This window comes from Amblyomma maculatum, chromosome 1 (genome assembly GCF_055883805.1).
Source record: "Amblyomma maculatum isolate TAMU_Amacu chromosome 1, ASM5588380v1, whole genome shotgun sequence".
NCBI lineage: Eukaryota > Metazoa > Arthropoda > Arachnida > Ixodida > Ixodidae > Amblyomma > Amblyomma maculatum.
The window spans coordinates 500,333,018-500,360,707 of NC_139344.1; the positions used below are offsets into that span (position 1 = coordinate 500,333,018).

At 44.2% G+C, this 27,690-nt stretch overlaps 1 long non-coding RNA gene across 1 annotated transcript; it reads left to right on the forward strand.

Annotated features, from left to right (window-relative positions):
* Positions 1 to 239: 239 nt before the first annotated feature.
* On the forward strand, positions 240 to 27,503 carry LOC146210323 (uncharacterized). Its single transcript, XR_014708949.1, has 3 exons — positions 240 to 2,948; positions 21,609 to 21,697; positions 26,604 to 27,503. It is a non-coding gene; the product is annotated as an uncharacterized LOC146210323 (long non-coding RNA).
* The last annotated feature ends 187 nt before the right edge of the window (positions 27,504 to 27,690 follow it).

A 27,690-nucleotide genomic window follows, 5' to 3' on the forward strand; every position in this document is an offset into this window, starting at 1 on the left:
GTGAAAAACGAACACAAATTTCTAGGCGTAACTTTTGACAAAAAACTCACCTTTCTTCCTCATATAAATGTCCTGAAGAAAAAGGCTTCCAAATCTCTAAACATACTAAAGGTTCTTTCCCGTAAACACTGGGGCGCTGACAGGACATGCCTTAAACACATTTACAGATCTGTCGTACGCTCCTCCTTAGACTATGGCTGCATAGTGTATGGGTCAGCTAGACCATCATACTTAAAAAAACTAGACCAGGTACATAACAAAGGACTTCGACTCTCATGTGGAGCATACCGAACTTTTCCTATATCCAGTCTGCTTGTGGAAACAAATGAACCTCCTCTTGAAATCAGAAGAACATAACTTACATGTGCCCATATATTTAAAATCAGATCTCTGCCAAAGCATATCTGCTATTCCCTAGTAACTAAATGCCCTTCTAGAACACTATTCACCAACAAACGCAATGCAGCGAGAGCACTGCTCCTAAGATTTGAGCTAATGTGTCAAGAGGTTGAGCTACCGGATTGCTTACCTAGTATTGCCAAAAGACCTAACCCTCTGCCTCCTTGGTACCTGGTCCCTGCAGTTTGCAACCTCTCACACAGTTCCAAAAAACTAACCCCACAAGAGCTCATCATACAAGAATTCCTTCAGCTGAAAGAAAAGTACAGTAGCTTCACAGACATTTACACGGATGGCTCGAAAACAGATCATTATGTCGGAAGCGCAGTTGTTCAAAGTGAATGGGAAAAAACAATAATACTTCCACAGTGCGCGTCCATCTTTACTGCTGAATGCTATGCTGTGTCTGTTGCCATAGAGAAAATAATAAAAGAAAACCTCAGGAGAAGCATTGTTTACACAGATTTCTTAAGTATAGTCACAGTCCTTCACACAAGAAATGCAGTTATACCAATTCTGGAAAACATCATACACAGCATAGCAACACTTACAGATGAAGGACGAAGCATAAAAATTTGCTGGGTTCCCAGTCATGTAGGAATTCAAGGTAATGAAAAAGCAGATATGTGCACTGCCAAAGCTCGAGACAAGAAAATAAAAGAAGTGCAGGTACCATCTCAAGACTGCATGAAATTGATACAAAGTAAGCTGATACAAAAATGGCAGTCGACTTGGAACACTGAAACAAATAACAAAATACACCTCATAAAGCCTGTAATAGAAGAGTGGAAATCGAGCACCCACATTGAACGTTCCAAAGTATCTCTATGCCGTCTTCGCATAAGACACACACATTTAACACTGCGTCGTTTTAACTAAACAGGATAAGCCCCTGTGTGATTCATGCAGACACGAGCTAACAGTCACCCACATTTTAATCTCATGCAGACAACTTGAACAACTAAGAAAAAAACATTTTACGCAGTTTTACAAACAACACATTCATTTTCATCCAGCATTGCTTTTAGGTGAAAATTCGCTCATTGATTTGCCCTGGGTTTTCAGGTTTGTAATAGAAGCAAGCGTTCTAAACAGAATAAGTTTAAATTACATAAATGCAACACTCAACCTTGAAGTTGGCGCATGATAGCCTAAGCTGCTTATGCGCCACTAAACCCAACACAACAACAACAAAACATGGCCTCCAAGAGAGCAATAATTGTGTTTCAACTGTAGGTGGTTAATCATTACATAACGCAATAGCTTTTGATCTGTTGACTTTCTCCTTCACTTTAACAAAGTTATTTGTAATTGCAACTGTCGCGTTCTCTTCAAAGAGCCCAGCCGGTAGCACTGCAAAACCCCCTTGTTTGTCCATTTGATGTAATCGAAGATTATTCCGCTCAAAAAATGTCTCCACTTCTGCAGTACAACCATGCACATGCTGCCAAGTGCTGACTGGGGGAAGCATGCAGAGGGGCCAACACAGGAGATTCATCGGTAGCGTTGAAGTACTCTGACGGCGAACATTTTGGCGAACAACTCTGTGTTTGCATCCTAGCCGTCTTCACTGGTGATGTCTTTAGAGTACTTTGGGGTGGCTCTGATGTGTGAATGAATCCACGAGTCATCCAATGCCCATCATACGACAAGGCTACATAGATGGAAAACTGGTGAACTCTCGCGCATTGCACTTCCACTTCCATAGCGGAGCGCGCCGTGGCAGGTGTCAGGTTTTCCTTTATGGTGTTCTTCCATGTTTTTGTGGTTGTCCACGCGAGAAATTTTTATCAGTGAAGGTACTGAAAAACTTTTATTGGGTCTAGTATTTTGCATAGTGGACGCAGCCAGAATGTTCGCAGCTAAAAGATTTATTTGTTTTTCTTCAACACGCAGCATACTCCATACTGATCTCTTGTCCTAGCAGTTATCACACGTCTTGAAAAGCATAACAGTGAGGTCGTATTCTCGATCACCCCAAACGGTTCTTACTCTACTTCCAAACGTGTTGCACTTTGTGTCTCAGCTCTTTTTGCAGACCACCACTATCGTACCTAGCTGTTTTCCCATTCAACAGGCGGTTGAGCAACTCATTGCAAACCAACGCAAAGCTCGTCGGGATTAAGCATATGGTCAGCGACATTGCTGGGGACTAAGTTGGCCTTACGTTTCATTGCCGATGTTAATTCCAAATCCCACAGTTTCATGTGAGCTCTAGTCTTTTCATTTTCCATATCAAAAGGCATCAAAAGTGTTGTATCATGACGGGTCCGACCGCACTGCAACTTTTCTTACTTGATGGACCCGCTTGCCTAATTGGTCCCGTTTCCTTGACGCTGTCACTTGGCACAGGAATATGCTTTTCCTCTGTGTCTCACAACACAAAGGCACATTTCTAACATTACCGATCAATGACGTTTTGCTATACTTATGCAGCGTCACATGCTTTCTCGTCGGCAGCACATTGTTGCGGAATTTCCAGTGTCCAAGGCCGAAGGTACTAGACAAGATGGCATCCTGGGGCACGACGTCGACTTGTGCAGCAGATGGTGAGAGATGCAGGGTTCCTTTCAGTATAGTGTGGCAGGCAGTGAATAGGAACATGTGCTTGTTTTCTTTTGCTATCTATCGAGGCATCGATTCAAACTATACACTGGAGCATTTAATTTGAAACGAAGATGTACTCTTCCAAACGAGACGAAGACCGCAGCTAACGTGCGCAGGGAACGAAAAGCATACGTTATATTATGACAATGGGCTATGTTAGTGTAAACACTGACTTAAAGTTAGTTTCCCGACTTCCTATAAATTCATATTACACCTGAAATATTTACAGAGTTTAGAAACTTGATAGTTTTAAAATTCGAATTGTGGTTTTTATTCCACCCTCGAGACCAGTGTGCCCCTAAATTTATGTGTTTCAATGAGTTTTTCAAGCACACGAAAACAAATTTTAACATATACCTAAGATGAGATTTTAGGAAGTGAAAGATTGGAAGATGCAATTATGGCACTTTGCAGTTTCATGAAGCTTCAAGCCATGCTGTCCCATTCACTTGCTATGCGAGAAACGTCACGAAGCAATTGTACATTTGGCTGCCTGCAGGCATGTTCGTGCACGATCCCTGATTGGTTCTTCAATGGTTAGTCTGCACCTCTGGGCAACGGACGTCCATGACACGAAAGCATGCTATATTATTTTGCTAGGTTCCTAGTCGCATTGGCATACGTGGAAAGAGGGAGCAGAAGTGTGTCGCACAAGCGAGAACAATAGAAATAAAATGTGAACTTGCCATTGCATGAAATTGGTAAGTAGCACACTAAGATCTTAATGGCAGCTTTCTTGGGAAAATGAAGGAAAAGCTGCATAACACTTTACAATGGATATTGTGCTGCCATAATGAACATTTTATCAAGGTCGTTTTATTTGTTTTACATGTAGGTCATATACACATCCCCCATAGTTTCTTGTGAACAAAAAATAAAAAGAGGACAAGCTGTCAGGCTAGTTGGTTTTCCATAGTTATTGCAGCGCGTAGCCGGACAAGGACGAAGACGGAGGAACACGTAAGATGCAGAGGCACTGAACTGCGACTTTATTTTTGGAAATCAGCCAACCATGTCATATATATAACAGAGAAACGCCCACTAGAGGAACAAAATCTACACGTGGCGAAAACAGGTGCAACAAAATCAAACACGAGTATAAAAAATGGATAAATCTAAATTCTTAACACATGATTGACATGGTACAGTGACATAACGTGATGATAGTGGCCGTAGGGAAAGTGCGTGAAAAATTAACAAAAATTCCCAGTCCTTAACAAGCAACAATGGCTAAAAAAGGTGGATGCACAGAAAACATTTTTTATATTAGAACTTGTTTAAAAAACCGAAGAGAAACTTATGAGATGGACAAAAAATAATAAGTAAGTTAAACATGAAAAAAGAAGAGAGAGAGATGCAAATGTTGAAACAAAATTGAAAGCCAACAATTAACACTGCAAAACAAAAAAACAACAATGAATTAAACAATATGACGGACTGCAATTCAAAATGTATAAAACGAAGGCATGTAAAGAGTACAAATAAAATCAAAGATAAAATCAAGCACAATCAGAGAGAAAAGCAATTTCTTTGTTCGAAAGGAAAACTGAGGATGTGCTGACGCATTCATCCTTGTGCTTAGCAATCAAAGTGACTTCCACTATTTCGCGTGTAAGCTTGTTATGGGATCGGTTTAGAAGGGTCGTTTTCTGAAAGACGGGAGCATTTTCTATTGCGGTCACATGTGCGACAATGTACTGGCAGGTTTTTGTATGATGACCCTGAAAAATCATTGCTATGCTCCATTAAAGATGAATAATACATTGGCCAGTTTGGCTGATGTATGCTTTGCCACAAGGTAGAGGGATGGAGTATACAAGCCCTTCTGCGCATGTTACGGCGGGATTCTTGTGCCTTGTGGTGCAGCCATTATCTCTCTTTGTCGTTTTGTTGACCATGCGACAAAGTCTTGATAGGCGGTGCGGGGCTGAAAAGACCACGTGAATGCCTGCCTTCTTACCAATCTTCTTGAGAGTATGAGAGATCTTGTGGATATAAGGTATTATTGCTACCTTATTTCGCTGTTGGACTTCAGCTGAAGGGCCTGTCATCTTCATTTTGTAGTTCTTTAACATTTTTCTAGCCACAGAAGAAAGAAGTTTCTTCGGGAATCCCGACTGCGTCAGCCTGCACACTTGAGCTGAAAAGCTATCCTGAAATTTATGCTTGCATGACTTCGTCAAGGCGTTACTAAAACCAGATTGCACAATATTCCTTTTAACCAACTTTGAATGAGCAATACCATAAGCTAAAATGGGTTTCTTGCTTCTTGGTTCGAACGCCCAGCAAACATGATTAGGAGTGAAAAAACGTCTTAGCTCGAGAAAACGAATGGAATTCTTGTCTGGCACTTCGTGCGTCTGCTCAAGTGGCGCCATTGTTTTCGCAAACACGGTCAGAACTTGAGATACCCGATTAAAATGGTTTTATTATTGCAACCTAAGATAACTAAGTAATCATCTACGAACCGGAAGATCTTTAAATGCATGAGTTATCAAAGCTTTCATTAAGAGCTCTGTCATGCATGCAGAGGTAAAGGTCACTGAGAACTGGGGCAATGCATGATCCTGTACAGATCCCCTGCCTTTGTATAAAACGAGACCTATTCCAATCTGCAAAGGTTGATTTGAGGTAAACCGACAATTCCAAAAAACCATCAACACTAATGCCGCACTTATTCTGAAAAGCCACAGCGCCATATTTGGACAGCCATTACTGTTGATGGTTTTTTAGAATTGTTGTCGGTTTACCTCAAATCAACCGGTTGCAGATTGGAATAGTTCTCTTTTTATACGAAGGCAGGGGATCTGTATAGGATCATGCATTGCCCCAGTTCTCAGTGACCTTTACCTCGGCATGCATGACAGAGCTCTTAATGAAAGCTTTTATAACTCATGCATTTTAAAGATCTTCCAGTTCGTAGATGATTACTTAGTTATCTTAGGTTGCAATAATGAAACCTTTTTAAGTCGGGTACCTCAAGTTCTGACCGTGTTTGCGAACACAATGGCGCCACATGAGCTGACCCACGAAGTGCCAGACAATAATTCCATTTGTTTTCTCGAGCTAAGACTTATTTTCACTCCTAATCATGTTTGCTGGGCGTTCGAACCAAGAAGCAAGAAACCCATTTTAGCTTATGGTATTGCTCATTCAAAGTTGGTTAAAAGGAATATTGTGCAATCTGGTTTTAGTAACGCCTTGACGAAGTCACGCAAGCATAAATTTCAGGATAGCTTTTCAGCTCAAGTGTGCAGGCTGACACAGTCGGGATTCCCGCAGGAACTTCTTTCTTCTGTCGCTAGAAAAATGTTAAAGAACTACAAAATGAAGATGACAGGCCCTTCAGCTGAAGTCCAACAGCCAAATAAGGTAGCAATAATACCTTATATCCACAAGATTTCTCATAATCTCAAGAAGATTGGTAAGAAGGCAGGCCTTCACGTGGTCTTTTCAGCCCCGCACCGCCTATCAAGACTTTGTCGCATGGTCAACAAAACGACAAAGAGAGATAATGGCTGCACCACAAGGCACAAGAATCCCGCCGTAACATGCGCAGAAGGGCCTGTATACTCCATCCCTCTTTCTTGTGGCAAAGCATACATCAGCCAAACTGGCCAATGTATTATTCATTTTTAATGGAGCATAGCAATGATTTTTCAGGGTCATCGTCCAAAAACCTGCCAGTGCATTGTCGCACATGCGACCGCAATAGAAAATGCTCCCCTTTCTTTCAGAAAACGACCATTCTAAACCGATCCCATAACAAGCTTACACGCGAAATAGTGGAAGCCGCTGTGATTGCTAAGCACAAAGATGAATGCATCAGCACATCCTCAGTATTCACTTCGAACAAAGAAATTGCTTTTCTCTCTGATTGTGCTTGATTTTATCTTTGATTTTATTTGCACTCTTTACATGCCTTCGTTTTATACATTTTGAATTGCAGTCAGGCATATTGTTTAATTCATTGTTGGTTTTTTGTTTTGCAGTGTCAATTGGTTGGCTTTCAATTTTGTTTCAACATTTGCATCTCTCTCTCTTCTTTTTTAATGTTTAACTTACTTATTATTTTTTGTCCATCTCATAAGTTTCTCTGCGGTTTTTTAAACAAGTCCTTATATAAAACGTTTTTTTCTGTGCATCCACCTTTTTTAGCCTTTGTTGGTTGGTAAGGACTGGGAATTTTTGTTGCTTTTTCACGCACTTTCACTATGGCCACTATTATCATGTTATGTCACTGTATCATGACAATGATATGTTAGGCATTTAGATCATCATCATCATCAGCCTGACTCTACCCACTGCAGGGCGAAGGCCTCTCCCATATTTCTCCACTTAACCCGGTTCTGTGCTAGCTGCATCCACTTGACCCCTGCGAACTTCTTAATCTCATCCGCCCACCTAACTTTCTGCCGCCCCCTGCTACGCTTTCCTTCCCTTGGAATCCAGTTTGTTACCCTCAGCGACCATCGGTTATCCTCTCGTCGCACTACATGTCCTACCCATGTCCATTTCTTCTTAATGTCCACTAGAATGTCGGTAACTTGAGTTATTTCTCTGACCCACTCTGCACGCTTCCTATCTCGTAATGTTACCCCTACCATTTTTTGTTCCATAGCCCTCTGGGTTGTCCTCAACTTAAGTAGAACTTTCTTGGTTAGCCTCCACGTTTCAGCCCCATAGGTGAGTACAGGTAAGATGCAGCTGTTGTATACTTTCCTCTTGAGCGATACCGGTAAGCTGCTAGACATAATCTGCGAGTGCTTGCCAAATGTGCTCCATCCCAATCTTATTCTTCTTGTTATTTCCTTTTCATGGTCCGGATCTGCGGTTACTACCTGTCCTAAGTAGACATATTCGCCTACTACTTCCAGTACTTCGCTACCTAATGTAAACTGCTGTTCCTTCCCGAGGCTGTTGAACATTACCTTAGTCTTCTACATATTGATTTTCAAGCCTACCTTTCTACTTTTCCTGTTTAGGTCATCAATCATTATTTGTAGTTCATCTCCCGAGTTGCTTAGCAAGGCAATGTAATCAGAAAATCGCAGATTACTGAGGTATTCTCCATCTACCCTTATCCCTAACTGCTCCCCTTCCAAGTCTGAATACTTCCTCTAAGCAAGCTGTGAATAGTACTGGGGAGATTGTGTCTCCTTGCCTAACACCTTTCTTTATGGGAATTTTGTTACTTTCTTTATGCAGAACTATGGTTGCTGTGCAGCCACTATATATATCTTCCAGCACTTTCACGTACGGCTCGTCTACCCCCTGATTTCGCAATGCCTGCATCACCGCCGAGGTTTCAACTGAGTCAAATGCTTTTTCGTAATCAATGAATGCTATGTATAAGGGCTGGTTATATTCCGAGCATTTTTCTATCACCTGATTGATGGTATGGATATGATCGATAGTAGAGTACAGTTTCCGAAACCCTGCTTGATCCTTTGCTTGATTGAAGTCTAAGGTTGTTCTGATTCTATTAGCGATTACCTTCAGTTCAGTTCAGGCGTTCAGTCGTGTCCGACTCTTCGTGACCCTATGGACCATGTCACGCCACGCTTTCCGGTCTCTCACTATCTTCTTAACATCACATAGCTTCATCTGCAATGCCTCGAGAATGCCATCTAACCATCGCGTTCGCTGCCTACCCCTTCTCCGGCGACCCTCAACCTTTCCCAACATCAAATCTTTCTCCAGCGACTCCTCTCTTCTCATCAGATGACCAAAGTAGCTGAGCTTTAACTTTAGAATTTTACCCTCCAATGAGCAGTCAGGGTTTATGGTCGACAATATCGACTGATTTGATCTTCTGGCAGTCCAAGGAACTGTTAAGAGTCTTCGCCAGAACCACAATTCAAACGCGTCAATTCTTCGGCGGTCAGCCTTTTTCACAGTCCAACTCTCACATCCATACATCACAACTGGAAAGACCATAGCACGGGTTATACGGATCTTGGTTGGCAGACTAATGTCTCTGCTCTTTACTAGGCGGTCAAGGCTAACCATTGCTCTCTTTCCCAGAAGCAGGCGTCTCCTAATTTCATGGCTGCAGTCTCCCTCCGAGGTAATCTTGGCGCCCAAGAAGAGAAAATCTGTCACAGCTTCCAATTCTTGTCCATTGATGCTCCAGGACTTGATAGGGCAAGACGCCATGATCTTCGTCTTTTTAATGTTCAGTTTAAGCCCAAACTTCTCACTCTCTTCTTGTACGCGCATCAGAAGTCTCTTGAGTTCCACTTCACTTTCCGCATATCTTAGTAAATACCTTATACGTAACAGACAGTAAGCTGATTGGTCTGTAATTTTTAAGGTCCTTAGAGTCCTCTTTCTTATGAATGAGGATAATGTTTGCATTCTTCCATGGTTCCGGTACTGTCGATGACATCAGGCACTGCGTATACAAGGTGGCCAGTTTTTCTAACACGATATCCCCCCGTCCTTCAGCAAATCCGTAGTTATCTGCATTTAGATACATCGATTTTTATACTCGTGTTTGTCCCATGAATTTGAGCGAGCCCTCCGCTCCTTTGGCATTGCACATTCCACTACATCCGTCAATCATCCCCAGTGCAATGGCCTCGTGGAGCGTGTTAACCGCACCATCACGGATATACTCGCCTCCTTCGTGGCTCCGTCCCACAGAAACAGATCGTTTTGTTTCTGCGGCAGCTTTTGCACACAACACTGCGAGGCAAGAAAACTGCCATGCATGTTGACAAGTTTGGTTTCAGTGCGACACATCACATAAGCTGCAAAATTTGTCCTTCAGTCATTTTATTGAAGAACTTGTAATGTGTTATATAATGTTGCGGGACCCTGTGCCCGCCTAGAGAGACACAGAACAGAGGACACCAGGCAAACACCACTTGCCCCAGCGCTCTTCTTTCGTTCTCTAACCCTCGCGCTGGCGCCGCGCGCTAGTCTCGCGCTCGTCCTGCGCCTCTTCGTTTTCTGGCGCAGCGCTCCTCGGCGTGTACCGTAACATCCTTCCACCGGGGGGGGGGGGTTCAGTGAGCTGCTGCAGGCGCTCCAATTATTAGTTGGCGTTTCGTGGGGAATGCAGTGAGGCAGCTGGCGACAACAGTAGTGGTGATGGCCCGATATCTAAGTCGGAGTCAATGCTGGCGCTGTTGACATATTGATTCATGTTTACACATGCTTCGTGAAAATGTGGTGCACACCGCATCGTCTATGCTCGGGGAGGTCTTCGAGGTGGTATGTCACGGGGCCGAGCCGTTCAACGACACGGTAAGCGCCCCAGTATCGGCGCATGAGCTTCCTGTAAGGGCCAGTCGTGCAGATGGTGCGGCGAACGAGGACCAAGTCACCCAACCGGAAGGTGGGATGTGGTGGTGATGCTGCATTGGCCACTCTCACACGCGCATGAGCCGTGAGAAGGTTGCACTGAGCGTCGAGGTGGGCGTAACGAAGTCGTTGGGCAGAGTCAATTGGGGACGTAGTCTAACGGTGAAGGCCCAACTGCGCGTCGAGAGGGATGTAGGGTGTTCTGCCATAGACGACTGAGAACGGCGTGAGTCATCTAGGCCGACAGATCTGTTGGCTTTACACCATAGTTTTATGGAAACGGGCTGTTGTCTTTGATAATGCTGCTCACGAATTCCCAGTTCTGCTTTTATGTAATGCTGCTCTTTTTAATAAAAACAACTCTAGAATGGCTTTACACATCTCTCTAAACATGGTGATTTAGGCTGGTACAAGACAAATGTTCTGGTACCTGTGTAGCAATGGTATGACATCGCACTCTTTTTGTTAAGGAGGCAAGTTGCCAACACGTCTTGTCAACATTGGGCTGTAATGGGTGCACTGGACCAGGCTCTGCACCGATGTTTCTCCTGGTGGTGTCTAAGGTTGCTGCATAAGTTCTTGTGCAGCCTCCTTCACTGCAGTGAAACCGTCATCTTCATCAACTGTAATATCTTAAGAGAAACGTCCTGCATGTGCCACAAGCGGTGGTTACACCTGGATAAAGAAGTTGCGTGATTGGTTTTGGGGGGGAACTTTATTGCGATAACAATATGTGCAAACACTGTTTCAGCCGATAGCTATATAAGCTAGTAGCCAGTCTGATAAAAAAATTACTTGTAGTTCAGCCGCAGAGCGCAAAAGGCTGAAAAGGTAATCTTCATATACACAGTAGGACTCGTTTGCAAGATACACACCACAGAACACTAAAAAAACAAACACACAAAAAACCAAGCACACTTGGAGCAGACCAGGAGCTAGATATTGAGTGGCTAAAATACAAACAAAGCTGCCTGCACAAATGGTAAACAGAAGGTAAATCTCTGCTCAACCTTACGGCTGCCTGGTCTGCTCCAGAGTGATAGTCCCCCCAGGCTTGTTCGATGTTATATAGGAGCCATGCCGTCTACCGTCAGTGTCCCTTGAGGAAAAGCGTAGCGTTTTTCGCGGAAAACCTGCGGTGCTCGTTGCATTTGTGTAACACAGGATGACCACGCGAGCTAGGCATTACGTCCTGGTCGTCAGCGCAGATGATCGATCTTCAAAGATTGGCCAGCGGGAACTCTAACTGTCGCTGACAAGGATGTCTTCGGCATCTTCATTTCTGAAATCACGTTAATAGTCTGTCGTCAGCAGCATCAGTTCATTTCCAGATCTGCAACGAGCAAAGATGGTGCTACAGGAGGAATAGAGTCCATTCATGAATAAGGCAAGCGAAGCACCAATATGGGGCTATAGAAGTTGGATTTAAAAATATAAAACTGAAAGGAGAAAACCTTTTTAGGAGTTCACAAATGGAAATCGTCGCCTTTGTCAGTATTGTCAAGCTGATGGTTTTTATGTGCAAGATCATGCATTGAAACCTGCTTAACCTGCTACATAAAAAGCAGATCAGAATATACCAGAGCATCGAGCGGACACTAGGAAGGTGTAAAAGAGAGAAATATGTAGTTGAATTTTTTGTCGTTCCAGGCTTCGTCGTGAACAAGAACTGCTCATACAGTCTCATCATGCTAGAACGGTGCTTTTTCCTTTGTGCATTATATGATAATGCCTCTGTTGATCTAACTGGCATTTCTCATGGATCCATACCATGCAGTTTTTATAGGGGGCTGAACAAACTGTTCTGCAGATTCCTCAACAAATGGAGGAAATCAGAGACAAAGTGCAAGGAGCAATTCTTGTCCGCAGCATAGGCTGACCACAACTTCCTGCTAGGGAAATTGGGCATACTCTAACCACTGGGGGGGTGGGGTGTCATTGACGCATGCCGCCTGAGAAATATAGTTTATATTCCACTTTTACGTGAATTGTTTTTGCACTAAATTGCCATATATGAAGTAGAAACTGCTGTTCATGACGCAAGTTTAAGTTCAGATGCATATCGTTTTGAAATAAATCGCATTAAAATGCTCGAACATGAACAAATTTCTCAATACCTACGTAAGAATGGGCACCTGACCGAAACACCTTCAAATAGCTCGGTCTGATCGCACAAACTGTTAGAACTGCTGGCAGGTTTATTCATAGTTTGCTTTTACCTTGCTCCTGGCGGCTGTCGTTGGAGGTGGCCATGATCCAGGCATAGTCTGCTTTCCATTTCTCCTTGTATGTGCAGTCTTGGGTCTCGGATCCATCTGTGGGTCGTAGCAGGCGGTGACGTCTTGCCTCTTGACGCAGTGCGTTTTATGGATCGATAACTCACTGGCTTCCTGTACAACGGGGCTGCTCGCTTTAGTAGTGACGAGTACTGCATGCATCTCCCGCTCAAACTTGCTCGTTGTCACAACTGCATGCATTGAAAATCAGAAGTGTCGTAACACATTATACATGTCATTAAAATTACAAAAAATAATCATTATAAAATAGACAGGCACAAAATCAAGTACAATCAGCGTCTGATAAGACTCTGTTTTTACTTTATTTTGGAATAGACCTGGGGTCCCAACAAAACATGGCCTCCCCCCACAGGGGGCACCTGTTAAAGCAGGTGTTTGTGTGTTTTGTGCGACACCACGGACCCCAAGCACCCACGCTTAGCCGTGCGTGGCATCGTCGTGTCTGGGGAAAAGGGGATCCTGGTGGTTGAGCCGATGCCGAGTGTTTGAACCTTTAAGGCCCCTCGACGGAGGCAACACACCACTTTGGCCCACGCTTCCCATAGACGGCACCTCCGGGCTGACCCACCCGGGGGAAACCGGCAGTCGCCTTTTCCTATCCTTCCCTTCATCTTTCACGTTCCTATCTTCTATCCTACAACTCTCCTGTCCTCTACTCTCTTCTTGGTTTTTCCTTCCAGGCGGCGAGGGTTAACCTTGTGTGGCTGACTACCCTGAGTTACGCCATATTAGGTTATATTTACTGTGTACAGTTGACGTGTACAGGACTTGCCTGCCAATTCCTGCCCCTTCCCCTCGTTGGGCTCCATGGTGGGCGGCTGGCACAGCAGCCGAACATCATACATTATTTATGGCTTCTTCCTCCAAACAAACTGATTTCCTTTCCAAGAAAATGCGGACTGATGTATCAACCCAGTTCTTTTCAGCGAAGCATGAAACTTTCTCTAAATATCATGTGATCCACAGTGAAAGCCTTTTCAAACAAGCTCGGCTTATATCCCCTTTTACAGCATCTAGGTCTCTCACAACCATACTAGGCCCAGGATACAAAGTTAGTAAACTGGCTAGCGGGGATCTCCTGCTTGAGCTGCAAAGCAAACTCCAGCACAGCAACCTTCAGCAACTTGCTACATTTGGGGATAGCCCAATAACAGTCAGTGCTTGAACACAGTCCAAGGCGTGATATCAGAGATTGACTTCCTGTCACTCACTGAAGCACTTCTAGAAGGTCTTTCCGAGCAAAATGTAATCGGTGTACACAGGGTCAAAATCCGAAAGAACAACCAAGAAATACCAACAAAGCACATAGTTCTCACTTTTAACTCTAGCAAACTCCCTGAATCCATTGAAGTCGGTTACATCAAAGTAGACATCCGGCCCTACATCCCAAACCCTAGGCTTTGTTTCAACTGCCAAAGATTCGGTCATGGCTCCCAGATTTCCCGTGGCCGACAAACATGCGCAAAATGTGCCTCAACTCAACATAAATCTGACTAGTGTGAAGCTGCGCCACACTGCGCGAACTGTGCAGGTGAACACGCCGCATACTCACGTTCATGTCCTTCTTGGAAGAAGGAAAAGGACATCATTACCATAAAAATCAATGAAAACATAAGGTTTAAAGAGGCGCGACAGCGATATCTTGTTAAACGGCAATTTTTGTTCACAGTCAAACCGAACTATTTCAATGTGGTGGAGCATAGGGGCAGCACACCACAACAGGATTTGGTCTCCGCCGAGGTTAAGCCTCAGGCAGGGCCATCCCTGCCCCAGGCAGAAGCAGTGAAAGCTGCCCTGCCATCGCAGAAACAGGGCACACTGGTCCCAGAGCCAACAGCCCAAAAGGCTTCTCCCCCAGAAGGGAAGCCTGCAACCAACACTCCTAACTCTCCCCAAACGTCCAAAGCCCCCGAGACAATGGACACAACCCCTTCCTCGTCCACGCTGCAGCGGCGGCATAACTCTCTGGAAAGATAACGGAGAGAAAAAACTTATTACAGGACCAGACAAACCTGAAACCTAAACTCAGGTACATTCCATAAAAAAATATGGCGTTCTTCATACACTGGAACTGCTGAGGTCTCATAAACAACTGGTGTCCACTTGTCACCAACACCGTAGTTACGGACCAGTACAGGGTCCTCCGGAGCTAAACTCCCGCTGGCGTCGTCCGACTCTGGTGTAGCTGCTCTGCTCTGGACAGGTTTGCTCCTGAGAGGAAAACACATGTCAAGTCTGGTGCGTAGTCGATAACCTAACAGTAACTCTGTAGGTGATAGGCTCGACTGCCTTGGGGAATTCCGGTATCGACACAAAACTCGTGCGAGTGCGGTTGAGAGATCCACGCCAGGCATCTTCTTTATCCCATCCTTAACCGTTCTGACCACGCGTTCTGCCAGCCCATTGCTTTGTGGGTGGTAGGGCGGTTTTCGAATGTGGGCAATGCCATTCCTGTTCATGAATTCGGCGTAATCCGACCCGGTAATGGGGCTGCGGTTATCAGTTACTACAGTGCGCGGTAGCTCGAACTGGCTGAAGAGCGTACGCAGCGCGTTTACCATGCTGCTTGACGTTGCACTCGAGAGTGGAAGGGCCTCGATCCATTTGCTGTGGGAATCAACCACGATCAGCAACATTTTGTCCCTGATAGGTCCAGCGAAATCGAGGTGCAATCGGGGCCATTTTTCTTCTGTAGCTGGCTCGTTTACTGGTTCACGTGCTGGAGGCATTGGTAAAGCCTGGACACAGTTTCTGCATTCATCGGCTATTCGGCTAATGTCCCGATCGATCTCCGGCCACCAAAAGTTGGGATGTGCTACCTTCTTCAGAAGAACGGAAATCTGAGCTAGTTGGTGCATTGCAAGATCAAAAAACAGCGCGGCTACTTGGGACAAACAGAGAAGGGTGAATAACGGACAAGCGCTGACAAGGGAGAATAACGGAATAACGGTCGGCGCTTGTCCGTTATTCTCCCTTCTCTATTTGTCCCAAGTAGCCGCGCTGTTTTTTTGATCTTGCTACCTTCTTCATGGTGCAGACGCCCTAATGGGCTTCGTGCAATATCATCAGCAGTCTACCGCGTGCCTGTTTGGGGACTACTACACGATGTCCCCACAGTAGGAGGCCATCCTGAACAGATAATTCATGTCGCTTTTTGTAGTAATGCAACACCTCCGTGTTACCGGAGCAACATGCTTTGGGCCAACCCTCCTGGACGTACCTGCGGACAAGTGCTAGTACCACGTCCGTTTCTGTGAGTGACCGCAATTCTTCTATAGTGATGGCCGACTGGTCCCACTGGTCGATGGCGAGGACAAACTCTGCGTCTCCTTCCGGTGCGGTCTTCGTTTCCTGCAAGGTTTGAGGTAAACGGCTTAGGGTGTCCGCGTTAACCATCATTTTTCCGGATTTGCAAAGCAGCTTGTATTTGTACGCTCCCAGCAGAAGAGCCCATCTTTGTATTCTCGCGGCGGCCATGATGGGGGTCTGACGATCCATTCGTTGGAGGCCGAGCAGTGGCCGATGATCCGTCACCAGGTTGAACTCCCGGCCAAGGAGATAGTCCCGGAAACGTGAAACACCAAAAACGAGAGCCAACGCTTCACGTTCGATCTGAGAATACTTCTTTTCAGCCGAAGTTAAGGTCCGGGACCGAAATCCGATGGGCCTCATTTCCCCATTAATGCAATGGAAAAGTGCCGCTCCCACACCGTGAGGTGAGGCATCGCATTCCAAAAGTAGTTCGAGCTTCAGATTGAAATATGTCAACACAGGGGCTGCGCAAAGAGCCTTTTTCGACAGTTTGAATGCTGCTTGTTCTTTATCGCTCCACATCCACCTGGCTCCTTTCTTCAGTAGCTTATACAAAGGCGCAAGTAAGGTGTACAGGTTAGGGAGAAACTTATGGTAGAAGGTGATAAACCCAAGAAAGGCACGCAACTCTGTAACATTACGCGGAGAAGAGGCTAGTCTGATAGCGTCGATGTTCTTTTCAACCGGGTGCAACCCGTTTTTATCAATGCGGTGACCGAGATAAACTGCTTGCTCGGCGAAGCGACATTTGTCAGAGCGCAGCTTAATGCCATTTCCCCTGAAGCGTTGCAGTACTGCTTTCAGGTTTGAGTCATCTTGGCTCTTGTCAGCTATCAGCACATCGTCAAGATAGACCTTCACGCCGGTTAACCCTTGGAGCACGGATTCAATTTTCCGCTGAAAGATTGCTGGCGCAGAAGAGATTCCAAATGGTAGCCGCTTGTAGCAGTATAGCCCTTTTTGAGTGTTGATGACGGCCAGTTTCCGCGACTCCTCCTCCAACGCTACCTGGCTATAGGCGTCTCTCAGGTCTAGCACACTGAACCGTTCTCCTCCCGCTAAATTGGCAAACATGTCGTCAATAACTGGTAGCGGGTATTGCTCAATCTCACACACAGGATTTAGTGTGGCTTTAAAATCTCCGCAAAGGCGCACTGAGCCGTCCTTCTTCAAGACGGGAACAATGAGTGTGGCCCATTCCGAATATGGTACAGGCGATATTATCCCTGCTTCCGTAAGCCTATCCAACTCCTGTGAAACTTTTTGTTTGTACGCAAAAGGAACCTTCCTTGCTTTGAAAAACTTGGGGGTTGCTCCGCTCTTGAGATGAATCCGTGCTGGCGGGCCTTTCAAGAGTCCGGTGCCCTCGCTGAAAAGATCAGCATAGCTGTTCAGAATTTCCCCGGCAGGTTGATGGGCAGCTGGCGGAACCGTGCTGGCCACGTTAGTCTGCGCCTTTACGTGCAGGAGAGTCATTCCGGTGTCCTTCAGTTTCTGCAATAAATCCCGGCCACAAAGACTGGGGCCTCTGCAGTTTAACACCACCAGATTGCATTCCACTGTAGTTCTTGATAACGCACGTCCATGTTCATGACGGCCAGCACTGGTAGCTTTCCAAGATAGCACGATAACTTTATCGTAGATTCCGCTAGCGGAGGCCATTCATTGCGATGTTTGTCATAAATAGCTTTTGAAATGAAGCAGACTGGGGATCCAGTATCAGTGTCCATTTTTAGGTCAACGCCGTTCCATGTGAATGTTTTCTGAATGGGCGGTAGATATCTGCGATGTACTGCTATCACTGTCTTCCGATTCCTGCCGCTTCTGTGCTTCCATGGTACCAGTTCTGTTAACGCTGTCGGCCGCTAAGCACATCTTCGCTAGATGCCCGTATCGTCTGCATTTGAAACATTGCCCTCTGTTAAAGCGACATGCTGCAGTCTTGTGGCCGTAGTTACCGCAGCACTGGCATTGCGTTCGCGGTTGCTTTCGTATCGCTGATTGGCGCCGATGAGTTATCTTGAACACGTTTGGATCCCGAGCTTCGCCGGTTATGCCTCGCGAATCTAGTTCGGCGCTTTCTGCAGCTAGTGCTAGAGCCTCTGCTTCCTTTAGTGACAGGTCTTTTATTGCCAGAAGCTGCTTTTGTAAACTCTGATCGGACGCCACACACGATGCGGTCTCTGATCATTTTTTCTAGCACAGACGAAAAATTGCAGTTCTGTGCTATTTGTCGTATAGCGACAATAAATTCCTGCACTAATTCTTCTTCTTTCTGATAGCGGTTGAAGAACTTAAAACTTTCTGCTATTTCATTTGGTGTAGGATCATAGTAGCTGTTCAAGGTCTCGACTACCTTGTCGTAGCTTGCCGGCGCTACTTTACTGCATAAAACTTGAACGGTCTTCGTCCCAAGGGCGGCTACTAGTAAAGCGATCTTCATTGCATCAGCTGAGATTTCATTGGCCTCAAAGTACGCTTCTACTTTCACCAGGTAAGCTTGCCACTTATCTTCTTCCTCATCGAAGTCCGATAGATTGTGACCCATGTCTGGCGCTGTCCTGGGCCCGATATCCTTGCTTCAGCCTCGTCGCCACTGTTGGAAAGGCGCAGTCAATGGGAACGCCACTGTTGGAAAGGCGTAGTCAATGGGAGCGCCGCTCCCGAGTGATGCATCTGACAGCATAGCCAGGCCAAAAGTACGACGGTTTATTTCCAGATCAAGGGGTATTATATAGTCAGAGGGGTGAGCGGAAAGAAGGAAAGAAAGAATGAAAAGGTTGGTGCCATTGCCGGTTCATAGATGGCGATAGCACAGTGGCTGTTCTATTCTCTCTCAAACGAAGCTTGCAGACAGATCCTATACTACACCTGAACAACAAAAACTCACCTTTCTTCCTCATATAAATGTCCTGAAGAAAAAGGCTTCCAAATCTCTAAACATACTAAAGGTTCTTTCCCGTAAACACTGGGGCGCTGACAGGACATGCCTTAAACACATTTACAGATCTGTCGTACGCTCCTCCTTTGACTATGGCTGCATAGTGTATGGGTCAGCTAGACCATCATACTTAAAAGAACTAGACCAGGTACATAACAAAGGACTTCGACTCTCATGTGGAGCATACCGAACTTTTCCTATATCCAGTCTGCTTGTGGAAACAAATGAACCTCCTCTTGAAATCAGAAGAACATAACTTACATGTGCCCATATATTTAAAATCAGATCTCTGCCAAAGCATATCTGCTATTCCCTAGTAACTAAATGCCCTTCTAGAACACTATTCACCAACAAACCCAATGCAGCGAGAGCACTGCTCCTAAGATTTGAGCAAATGTGTCAAGAGGTTGAGCTACCGGATTGTTTACCTAGTATTGCCAAAAGACCTAACCCTCTGCCTCCTTGGTACCTGGTCCCTGCAGTTTGCAACCTCTCACTTACACAGTTCCAAAAAACAATAACCCCACAAGAGCTCATCATACAAGAATTCCTTCAGCTGAAAGAAAAGTACAGTAGCTTCACAGACGTTTACACGGATGGCTCAAAAACAGATCATTATGTCGGAAGCGCAGTTGTTCAAAGTGAATGGGAAAAAACAATAAGACTTCCACAGTGCGCGTCCATCTTTACTGCTGAATGCTATGCTGTGTCTGTTGCCATAGAGAAAATAATAAAAGAAAACCTCAGTAGAAGCATTGTTTACACAGATTTCCTAAGAAACGCAGTTATACCAATTCTGGGAAACATCATACACAGCATAGCAACACTTACAAATGAAGGACAAAGCATAAAAATTTGCTGGGTTCCCAGTCATGTAGGAATTCAAGGTAATGAAAAAGCAGATATGTGCACTGCTAAAGCTCGAGACAAGAAAATAAAAGAAGTGCAGGTACCATCTCAAGACTGCATGAAATTGATACAAAGTAAGCTGATACAAAAATGGCATTCGGCTTGGAACATTGAAACAAATAACAAAATACACCTCATAAAGCCTGTAATAGAAGAGTGGAAATCGAGCACCCACCTTGAACGTTCCAAAGTATCTCTATGCCGTCTTCGCATAAGACACACACATTTAACACAGCGTCATTTTAACTAAACAGGATAAGCCCCTGTGTGATTCATGCGGACACGAGCTAACAGTCACCCACATTTTAATCTCATGCAGACAACTTGAACAACTAAGAAAAAAACATTTTACGCAGTTTTACAAACAACACATTCCTCTTTATCGAGCGTTGCTTTTAGGTGAAAATTCGCTCATTGATTTGCCCTGGGTTTTCAGGTTTTTAAAAGAAGCAAGCGTTCTAAACAGAATGTAAGCTTAAATTACATAAATGCAACACTCTTAACCTTGAAGTTGGCGCATGATAGCCTAAGCTGCCTATGCGCCACTAAACCCAACACAGCAACAACAAAACATGGCCTCCAAGAGAGCATTACTTGTGTTTCAACTGTAGGTGGTTAATCATTACATAACGCAATAGCTTTTGATCTGCTGACTTTCTCCTTCACTTTAACAAAGTTATTGTAATTTAAACTGTCGCCTTCTCTTCAAAGAGCAAAGCCGGTAGCACAGCAAAACCCCCTTGTTTGTCCATTTGATGTAATCGAAGATTATTCCGCTCAAAAAATGTCACCACTTCTGCAGTACAACCATGCACATGCTGCCAAGTGCTGACTGGGGAGAGCATGCAGAGGGGCCAACACAGGAGATTCATCGGTAGCGTTGAAGTACCCTGCTGGCGAACATTTTGGCGAACAACTCTGTGTTTGCATCCTAGCCGTCTTCACTGGTGATGTCTTTAGAGTACTTTGGGGCGGCTCTGATGTGTGAATGAGTCCACGAGTCATCCAATGCCCCTCATACGACAAGGCTACATAGATAGAAAACTGGTGAATTCTCGCGCATTGCACTTCCACTTCCGTAGCGGAGCACGCCGTGGCAGGTGTCAGGTTTTCCTTTATGGTGTTCTTCCATGTTTTTGTGGTTGTCCACGCGAGAAATTTTTATCAGTGAAGGTACTGAAAAACTTTTATTGGGTCTAGTATTTTGCATAGTGGACGCAGCCAGAATGTTCGCAGCTAAAAGATTTATTTGTTTTTCTTCAAAAGGCAGCATACTCCATACTGATCTCTTGTCCTAGCAGTTATCACACGTCTTGAAAAGCATAATAGAGAGGTCGTATTCTCGATCGCCCCAAACGGTTCTTACTCTACTTCCAAACGTGTTGCACTTTGTGTCTCAGCTCTTTTTGCAGACCACCACTATCGTACCTAGCTGTTTTCCCATTCAGCAGGCGGTTGAGCAACTCATTGCAAACCAACGCAAAGCTCGTCGGGATTAAGCAGATGGTCAGCGACATCGCTGGGGACTAAGTTGGCCTTACGTTTCATTCCCGGTGTTAATTCCAAATCCCACAGTTTCATGTCAGCTCTAGTCTTCATTTTCCATATCAAAAGGCATCAAAAGTGTTGTATCATGACGGGTCCGACCACACTGCAACTTTTCTTACTTAATGGGCCCGCTTGCCTAATTGGTCCCGTTTCCTTGACGCTGTCACTTGGCACAGGAATATGCTTTTCCTCTGTGTCTCACAACACAAAGGCACATTTCTAACATTAACGATCAATGACATTTTGCTATACTTATGCAGCGTCACATGCTTTCTCGTCGGCAGCACATTGTTGCGGAATCTCCAGTGTCCAAGGCCGAAGGTACTAGACAAGATGGCATCCTGGGGCACGACGTCGACTTGTGCAGCCGATGGTGAGAGATGCAGGGTTCCTTTCAGTATAGTGTGGCAGGCAGTGAATAGGAACATGTGCTAGTTTTCTTTTGCTATCTATCGAGCCAATGATTCAAACTATACACTGGAGCATGTAATTTGAAACGAAGATGTACTCTTCCAAACGAGACGAAGACCGCAGCTAACGTGCGCAGGGAACGGAAAGCATGCGTTATATTATGACAATGGGCTATTTTAGTGTAAACACTGACTTAAAGTTAGTTTCCCGACTTCTTATAAATTCATATTACACCTGAAATATTTACAGAGTTTAGAAACCTGATAGTTTTAAAATTAGAATTGTGGTTTTTATTGCACCCTCGAGACCAGTGTGCCCCTAAATTTATGTGTTTCAATGAGTTTTTCAAGCACACGAAAACAAATTTTAACATATACCTAAGATGAGTTTTTAGGAAGTGAATGATTGGAAGATGCAATTATGGCACTTTGCAGTTTCATGAAGCTTGAAGCCATGCTGTCCCATTCACTTGCTACGCGAGAAACGTCACGAAGCAATTGTACATTTGGCTGCCTGCAGGCATGTTCGTGCACGATCCCTGATTGGTTCTTCAATGGTTAGTCTGCACCTCTGGGTAACGGACGTGCATGACACGAAAGCATGCTATATTATTTTGTTAGGTTCCTAGTCGCATTGGCATACGAGGAAAGAGGGAGCAGAAGTGTGTCGCACAAGCGAGAACAATAGAAATAAAATGTGAACTTGCCATTGCATGAAATTGGTAAGTAGCACACTAAGATTTTAATGGCAGCTTTCTTGGGAAAATGAAGGAAAAGCTGCATAACACTTTAGAATGGATATTGTGCTGCCATAACGAACATTTTATCAAGGTCATTTTATTTTTTTTACATGGAGGTCATATACACATCACCCATAGTTTCGTGTGAACAAAAAATACAAAGAGGACAAGCTGTCGGGCTAGTTGGTTTTCCATAGTTATTGCAGCGCGTAGCCGAACAAGGACGAAGACGGAGGAACACGTAAGATGCAGAGGCACTGAACTGCGACTTTATTTTTGGAAATCAGCCAACCATGTCATATATATATAACAGAGAAACGCCCACTAGAGGAACAAAATCTACACGTGGCGGAAACAGGTGCAACAAAATCAAATACGAGTATAAAAAATCGATAAATCTAAATGCTTAACACACGATTGACATGGTACAGTGAAATAACATGATAATAGTGGCCGTAGGGAAAGTGCGTGAAAAATTAACAAAAATTCCCAGTCCTTAAAAGCAACAATGGCTAAAAAAGGTGGATGCGCAGAAAACATTTCTTATATTAGAACTTGTTTAAAAAAACCGCAGAGAAACCTATGAGATGGACAAAACATAATAAGTTAAACATGAATAAAGAAGAGAGAGAGATGCAAATGTTGAAACAAAATTGAAAGCCAACAATTAACACTGCAAAACAAAAAAACAACAATGAATTAAACAATATGACGGACTGCAATTCAAAATGTATAAAACGAAGGCATGTAAAGAGTACAAATAAAATCAAAGATAAAATCAAGCACAATCAGAGAAAAGCAATTTCTTTGTTCGAAAGGAAAATTGAGGATGTGCTTACGCATTCATCCTTGTGCTTAGCAATCAAAGCGACTTCCACTATTTCGCGTGTAAGCTTGTTATGGGATCGGTTTAGAAGGGTCGTTTTCTGAAAGACAGGGGAGCATTTTCTATTGCGGTCACATGTGCAACAATGTACTGGCAGGTTTTTGTATGACGACCCTGAAAAATTATTGCTATGCTCCATTAAACGTTTATTAATACATCGGCCGGTTTGGCCGATGTATGCCTTGCCACACGATAGAGGGATGGAGTATACAAGCCCTTCTGTGCATGTTACGGTGGGATTCTTGTGCCTTGTGGTGCAGCCATTATCTCTCGTCGTTTTGTTGACCATGCGACAAAGTCTTGATAGGCAGTGCGGGGCTGAAAAGACCACGTGAACGCCTGCCTTCTTACCAATCTTCTTGAGATTATGAGAAATCTTGTGGATATAAGGTATTATTGCTGCCTTATTTCGCTGCTGGACTTCAGCTGAAGGGCCTGTCATCTTCTTTTTGTAGTCCTTTAACATTTTTCTAGCGACAGGAGAAAGAAGTTCCTGCGGGTATCCCGACTGCGTCAGCCTGCACACTTGAACTGAAAAGCTATGCTGAAATTTGTGCTTACATGACTTCGTCAAGGCGTTACTAAAACCAGATTGCACAATATTCCTTTTAACCAACTTTGAATGAGCAGAACCATAAGCTAAAATGGGTTTCTTGCTCCTTGTTTCGAACGCCCAGCAAACATGATTAGGAGTGAAAAAACGTCTTAGCTCGAGAAAACGAATGGAATTCTTGTCTGGCACTTCGTGGGTCTGCTCAAGTGGCGCCATTGTGTTCGCAAACGCGGTCAGAAGTTGAGATACCCGACTTAAAATGGTTTCATTATTGCAACCTAAGATAACTAACTAATCTTCTACGAACCGGAAGATCTTTAAATGCATGAGTTATCAAAGCTTTCATTAAGAGCTCTGTCATGCATGCAGAGGTAAAGGTCACTGAGAACTGGGGCAATGCATGATCCTATACAGATCCCCTGCCTTTGTATAAAACGAGACCCTTTCCAATCTGCAAAGGTTGATTTGAGGTAAACCGACAACAATTCCAAAAAACCATCAACACTAATGCCGCACTTATTCTGAAAAGCCACGGCGCCATATTTGGACAGCCATTACTGTTGATGGTTTTTTGGAATTGTTGTCAGTTTACCTCAAATCAACCTTTGCAGATTGGAATAGGTCTCTTTTTATACAAAGGCAGGGGATCTGTATAGGATCATGCATTGCCCCAGTTCTCAGTGACCTTTACCTCGGCATGCATGACAGAGCTCTTAATGAAAGCTTTATTAACTCATGCGTTTTAAAGATCTTCCGGTTCGTAGATGATTACTTAGTTATCTTAGGTTGCAATAATAAAACCATTTTAAGTCGGGTACCTCAAGTTCTGACTGTGTTTGCGAACACAATGGCGCCACTTGAGCTGACCCACGAAGTGCCAGACAAGAATTCCATTCGTTTTCTCAAGCTAAGACTTATTTTCACTCCTAATCATGTTTGCTGGGCGTTCGAACCAAGAAGCAAGAAACCCATTTTAGCTTATGGTATTGCTCATTCAAAGTTGGTTAAAAGGAATATTGAGCAATCTGGTTTTAGCAACGTCTTGACGAAGTCACGCAAGCATAAATTTCAGGATAGCTTTTCAGCTCTAGTGTGCAGGCTGACGCAGTCGGGATTCCCGCAGAAACTTCTTTCTTCTGTCGCTAGAAAAATGTTAAAGAACTACAAAATGAAGATGACAGGCCCTTCAGCTGAAGTCCAACAGCGAAATAAGGTAGCAATAATACCTTATATCCACAAGATTTTTCATAATGTCAAGAAGATTGGTAAGAAGGCAGGCGTTCACGTGGTCTTTTCAGCCCCGCACCGCCTATCAAGACTTTGTCGCATGGTCAACAAAACGACAGAGAGATAATGGCTGCACCACAAGGCACAAGAATCCCGCCGTAACATGCGCAGAAGGGCTTGTATACTCCAACCCTCTATCTTGTGGCAAAGCATACATCAGCCAAACTGGCCAATGTATTATTCATCTTTAATGGAGCATAGCAATGATTTTTCAGGGTCATCGTCCAAAAACCTGCCAGTGCATTGTCGCACATGCGACCGCAATAGAAAATGCTCCCCTGTCTTTCAGAAAACGACCATTCTAAACCGATCCCATAACAAGCTTACACGCGAAATAGTGGAAGCCGCTTTGATTGCTAAGCACAAGGATGAATGCGTCAGCACATCCTCAGTTTTCATTTCGAACAAAGAAATTGCTTTTCTCTCTGATTGTGCTTGATTTTGTCTTTGATTTTATTTACACTCTTTACATGCCTTCGTTTTTTTACATTTTGAATTGCAGTCAGGCATATTGTTTAATTCATTGTTGGTTTTTTTTTTGCAGTGTCATTTGGTTGGCTTTCAATTTTGTTTCAACATTTGCATCTCTCTCTCTTCTTTTTTAATGTTTAACTTACTTATTATTTTTTGTCCATCTCATAAGTTTCTCTGCAGTTTTTTAAACATGTCCTTATATAAAACGTTTTTTTCTCTGCATCCACCTTTTTTAGCCTTTGTTGGTTGTTAAGGACTGGGAATTTTTGTTGCTTTTTCACGCACTTTCACTATGGCCACTATTATCATGTTATGTCACTGTATCATGTCAATCATATGTTAGGCATTTAGATCATCATCATCATCAGCCTGGCTCTACCCACTGCAGGGCGAAGGCCTCTCCCATATTTCTCCACTTAACCCGGTTCTGTGCTAGCTGCATCCACTTGACCCCTGCAAACTTCTTAATCTCATCCACCCACCTAACTTTCTGCCGCCCCCTGCTACGCTTTCCTTCCCTTGGAATCCAGTTTGTTACCCTAAGCGACCATCGGTTATCCTCTCTTCGCACTACATGTCCTGCCCATGTCCATTTCTTCTTAATGTCCACTAGAACGTCGGTAACTTGAGTTATTTCTCTGACCCACTCTGCACGCTTCCTATCTCTTAATGTTACCCCTACCATTTTTTGTTCCATAGCCCTCTGGGTTGTCCTCAACTTAAGAACTTTCTTGGTTAGCCTCCACATTTCAGCCCCATAGGTGAGTACAGGTAAGATGCAGCTGTTGTATACTTTCCTCTTGAGCGATACCGGTAAGCTGCTAGACATAATCTGCGAGTGCTTGCCAAATGTGCTCCATCCCAATCTTATTCCTCTTGTTATTTCCTTTTCATGGTCCGGATCTGCGGTTACTACCTGTCCTAAGTAGACATATTCGCCTACTACTTCCCATCTCTGTGCAAACTGTCACGGCAACCATCCTGCTTATTCGCGTAGCTGTCCGGTGTGGAAAACTGAAAAGGACATAATCACTCTAAAGGCAACAGAAAACATCACGTTCACCGAAGCACGCAAACGATATTCAATCCAACACCCTTCCTATTCCTCTGTGGCGCAGCAGGGCGCGGCACCACAGGAGTCTTCAGCACCTACCCAGGCCACAAAAAATGAGTCTGGGGTGGTGCCATCCGCGCCCCTGGTGGAAGTAGCTGGTGCTACTCCACTACCTACTCCACGAGGTAGGTAGGTAGGTGCTACGCTACTCCACGAGGAATCAACCTTAAAACCTCAATTGAAGCTGTTGCAGTCACCGTGGTGCATTTTAAAAATAACAATATGTTCTTTATACATCGAACCTCATTTCACTATCACACTTAATGATTTACAAGCAATTTTAATGCAACTACCGGAGCCATATATCTTAGTAGGGGATTTTAATGCTCATTCATCCTTTTGGGGAAGCGAAAAAACGGACGCCAGAGGTCGGATTTTAGAAGATTTTATTCTCAACAACAATGTTTGCCTCGTGAACACTGGCAAATACACTTACTGTTCTTCAAGCTCTGGAAAAATGAGTTGCATTGATTTGTCTTTTTGTTCACCAAGTCTTTTCACTGATTTTAGATGGAATGTTATTGACAACCCTTATGGAAGCGATCATCTTCCCATCATTATCAGTCTAACATCGTCACCATTAATCACCTTTACTGAACCACGGCGTTGGAAACTGTACCTAGCCGACTGGGCACTCTTCCAAAAACATGCCGCTTTAGAAAAACTCTTTTCGGTCAGCCTCGATGTCAACGAGCAAAATAAAAAGTTCACAGAATGTATCATTGCTGCTGCTCATTTAGCCATCCTCCAGACTTCGGGAATTGTACGAAGGAATGTAAAGACATGGAATACAAAAGAATGTAGAGAGGCCAAAAAGAAGCAGAACAAAGCCTGGGGAATTTTTCGTCGATACCCTGCACAGGAAAATCTAATTAAATATAAAAAGGCAAGGGCTAAGGCTC